Genomic DNA, 5115 nt, shown 5'->3' with positions numbered 1-5115 from the left:
ATCCAGCTGAACTAACTTGCACAAATGAAATTTGCTTTTTGTTTCTTTGGTTTTGGGGGTGTGGTTGTTTCTTTGTTTTTGTTTTTTGGTCTTTCTGTGTGGGTTATGACCATATATCCTAGAATTACAGGAATGTGGAGCACATCAGACCTATGTGGAAAGCATAGCAAACACTCATATCCAACAAATCATTCAGACAAGAAATGCAAAACTGAATTCAGTCTTAGCAAAAGAAAGAAGATAATGTAAATATTTTGAAATATTTAATCAGCAGTTTCAGAGGAGAGGACAAATGAAAATGGGTTTAAGTCAAATTAAGCTGGATCAAAATAGGTAAAATGTCTTGGATAGCAATATCATTAGATTTAGAATTTCTTTCACTAAGTTGCTGCGCAATGGGTTTATAAATTGGGGATAGCAATACAATATAGTTTAATTGCATTTTTGTGTTTTTTTTTATGTTAAATTACAACTGGAGGTCTTTGCAGAAAAGTTATCGCATTCCTTTTATAATAGGTCACATAATATCAATATATTTTGTGCAAGCTCAGTTTCAGGAAAGGGTTTATCTCTGCAGAAAATTTTTCATATTTTCTAGAGTCATACAATATACCAAAAAAGCAAAAAACAAAATAATACATTTGGAATGAAAAGAAGAGGACCTATATAATACATATTATAAAAATATAATATATAGATTTCATCTTCCCTATGGTCAGTATTTCAAAGGAAATTTATCAGACTAGTTACCAGGTTTGTGCAATCTCAGTTGTAAACACCACGAGGCATATTTCCACCTATACAAATGCTTTCTTTGTGTTCAATCCTATTGCTTGTTTATTCTTCATTTCAGTGAAGTTAGGAGTGAAGCTGCCATAGGGCACCATGACATGTCTCATGGGGAATGTTGGTGCTTTTCAATAATAAGTGTTCACACAGCTCTTTTTCATGGTAAAAACCCCTGGGAGAATATGACTTTTGAATACTTTCCAATGCTTCAAATAAATAACAACTTCAGGCCTCTGCCTAAGAAAAAGGACACCTCTAGAAAAGAGTATATGTGTCAGTGTCTTTGCATTTTACTGTTGCTGTGCATCACATTTATGAAGGCATAATAAATAGTCATAATAGAAAAAGAGCAGTTAGAATAAAATAAATTGGTCCATCAAATACTCAGCCCAAGTTTATTACTGCAATGGACTTGGGTTATAATTACCACCAGAAGAGAGAATAACTGTAAGTTATTTTTATGTAAAAAGCATATTATACTAAGCCAACATAATAACACAATTTTTATGAACCACAGTAATTATGCTAAAGAATCACACAAGTACATTTTCCTAAAAGAAGAAGGTAGGTGTTGATAAGCTACTATAGTATTTTACAATTGCAGTGAACAAAAATAATTGTCATGACAAAACAATAAAAGTACATTAACTTTTGTTGCAACACTTGAGAGAGATTAAATAATAAAAATTTAAAAATACGTATTAAATAATAAAAGGGTTTTACATCATATTAATATCGTTTTTTTGAAATGACTTTTTTCATAGAAATTCTCTGTATATACGAAGTTGTTTATTATCCTTCATTAGTGGTATGTGGGAGATTGTTTCTGTTGCTAAGAATGCTTTTCTGTAATACTTCAGTGAATTAATATAGGAAAGATGACTTTTAGGTGACTGTAAACTTAAATATCTTCTTTATAAAACTCTAATTAAGGTTTGATCTCGAGCCACTATTATTTTATCACTATATTTTATTTTACATTTAGAAGCTTGTAGAAAATTCAAATGTTATCAGTAGTTATATAATGCCTGGTAACTAGTTAAAGCATATTATATTAATTCACATTTGAAGGCAAATGACAGACTGTTAAAAAGAACACAGGGTCAGGGATATATCCTACAGAAGCAAACCAAAAAACAGGGGCAATATGGAAAGAGATAGGACTTTGAGTAAAGGCTATCTATACAAATTCCTGGCTATACATTTATGAGTCATATTGACCACGAAAACAATCACTGATATGAAGTAGTTGGATATATTGAGTAATAAACATGGAGTTTTTAAAAAGGTAAGTAGGAATCAAAAATTCTCTATTTAAATTTAATAATCAGTAAGACCTTTTCTCAGGCAGAAATTTGAGTGAAGACCCAGACAAGATAATTGGATAAAGGTCTGAGCTATTTAGACATTCTTGAAACTACCCAACTGAGGGAAGTCAAGGGATATAATTTGGGAATATGTACAAAATATATAAAATTTCACAGACCAAGACTGAAGGGAATGAATTGACTTTGAAAGTTCAAGAACATGTGGGTGACGCATTTGTCTGTTTTATAAGAGAACATCATGGCATGTAGGGCAACTCTTCCTGGGAGCTGATGCAATATATTCCGCTGAATTTCAGGAGTTGGGTTGTATCGGTTTGTATACTTGTTAGCTAATATCTATGGAAATCGGCTTTGTTGATTTTGCCTACTGGGCTTTGCCTGTGCTGAAGAGGCCCTATTAAAAAGGTGAAGGACGGGGGCACCAGCCATAGCTGAGACATCCTGTCCAATTAGAGATGAAACATACCTTGACAATATTAATTTCCCATTTTTAAAGTTCTTTGTATATTTAAAGTATAATCAACATGAGGAAATATGTCACATTTTATTTTACTGACAATTATTCTCAAGATTAACAGAAATAGTATTATAGAAATAGCAAAATAGTAACATTTCAAGGAAATATAAACACTATCACAGTATGTTAAGGTAGCTATTTACTATCCACTGGCTCCTTGGATAGTAAAAGTCTTCCAAAGGCAACAAACAGTTATTGAAATGAAACTGGTAAGGAGGAGTAAATGTTTTTGAAATATGTCTATACCTCAACAAAATACCAGAGGAGTTAGTGAGAGAGAACACATAGGAAATACCACTGTGCATTCGATTCCAGGTAGGAGACTAAAAATGATAACCTCATCTCTTTCCATATTTAAGAAATAGAAGTCAATTAATTAAGTCCATATATGATCCATCTCCATTCCCACTCATGCTTTCTTTTTATTCTGATTTTACATTTACTCTTCCTCATGTTACCCATTTTCTCATTTCAGATTCATTAAAGCTTTGAATATATGAGCCAACATTTATTTTCACAACTTGACTTCTTTAAAGAAAAACAATATTACTTCATTTTCTTGCTTCACCAGTAATACTGTTGCTGATCCTATCTTAATGAGAACACATCTTTACTGTTGGGGGGTGGTGCTTAGGGTCGGTAATGGGAGAGGGAGAGAAAAAATATTCTTCATTGAAAGAAACACTAAGATTTAGTCATATGATTATGTCTTTGGAACATAAAGTAGTTCTTTAACCACAATCAAGATTATAAATAAGTATCACCGTTTGATGTTCTGAACTATTTAAAAATATCTTAAATGTATTTTCCCTGAAACTCTTCCTCCTATCTCATTTTTGTACACATATGAAAAAATCATTTTTATATTAGTACCTAAATAAGAGCTTCTTTGGTAGCTTTCACTATAAATGTTTTTAATTTTATTCAGAGAACTTTATTCAAGATATAGTGAATTTATTGTAAATTATTCATACCTATCAATTTATAATTTCTATACAGAAGAGCATGAAAACCTAGATTTTCATTTCATGTCAATATAGACAAGAATTATCTCTTCACTAACATTACATTTGCCCACACATCTGGAAAGAAACCAAGGGTTTCAATTGAAAATAATGTATTTTATTCATTATTTCAACAAATGTTTATTGAGGTCTGACCACGGCAGGCATGCTGTTAAGTTCTGGAAATAGTAGGGAACAAAACAGGGTGTGGGGGCAGGTATCTCTGCCTATTGTGGGTGAAATAGAAGTTAAATAAATAGAATATTCCATACAGTTATAAATGTTTAGGAGAAAAATAAATCAAGAGAAGGTGGCAATGAACCTATTTAAAAAACAGAAGTAGAGTCACATATGTAGAAAACAAACTCATGGTTTCCAAGGGGGAAGCAGGGAGGGATAAACTGGGAGATTGGAATTGACACATACACACTACTATATATAAAATAGATAACTAACAAGGACCTACTGTACAGCATAGAGAATTCTACTCAATACTATGTAATAACCTATATGGGAATAGAATCTAAAAAAGAGTTGATATATGTATATATATAACTGCATAACTTTGCTGTACAGCAGAAAATAACACTACATTGTAAATCAACTATACTCCAATAAAAATTAATTTTAAAAAAGAAAGAAAAGATGGCATGAAATTTGGAATAATGCCAGGGGTTCAAATTTGAACAAATATGTGAAAATTGTGAGAAAGCTGAACAAGAGTATATCTGAGGACAAGTACTGAGGCAGAAGGAACTGTAAGTGTGGAAATAGTGAGAAGGCGGGTGTGGCTGGAGAAGAGTACCTGAGGGAGAGAGAAGTAGGCTATGAGGTCAGAAAGATAACAGAGCTTTTAAAATATGATTGAACTAAGGTGTTATTACAGGGCTTTAAGAAAAGGAATCAGATTGAAATTACATTTTCTCAGAATCACTTGAGTTAAGAAGAGATGGAAAGATTGGAGTCGATAGTGAGGAGGGATAGGAAGAGACTCAGTTAAGATTCTATTAAAATAATCTAGCCAAATTATAATTTTATTTTGAATTTTCCACTAAAATTAGAAAAAGTTACAATCTTAACTGATGAATCATCTAGGTTCTTGGGCAAAGCTTATGAAAACTTCATTAAATATACGTATTATAAGGACAAGCATGATTAGACTTCAGGGGAAAAAAAACAACACATCTACGTTTGTCACAATGAAACACATTGTGAAGAGAGGTTGGGAGAATCTCTATTCCAACCTCACTGCTGATCTCACAATCAAATATAAAACTGTGAAGACATAACCTACCCACTGGCACTGATCTGGAGATCAGTCCATCTATTGCAGTCCCCTATTTTCCTACATTTTATACTTGACTTAAGCTATTTTCATTAAAGCACAGCAACATACAAAATTGAATAAACACAAATTTATAGTTCAAAAAATTTTTACAAATAAAGACACTAAGTAACCACCACTCAGACCAAGAAA

This window comes from Balaenoptera physalus (genome assembly GCF_965194825.1).
Source record: "Balaenoptera physalus genome assembly, chromosome: 15".
Classification (NCBI taxonomy): Eukaryota; Metazoa; Chordata; class Mammalia; order Artiodactyla; family Balaenopteridae; genus Balaenoptera; species Balaenoptera physalus.
Note: the sequence above shows the minus strand (reverse complement) of the source record.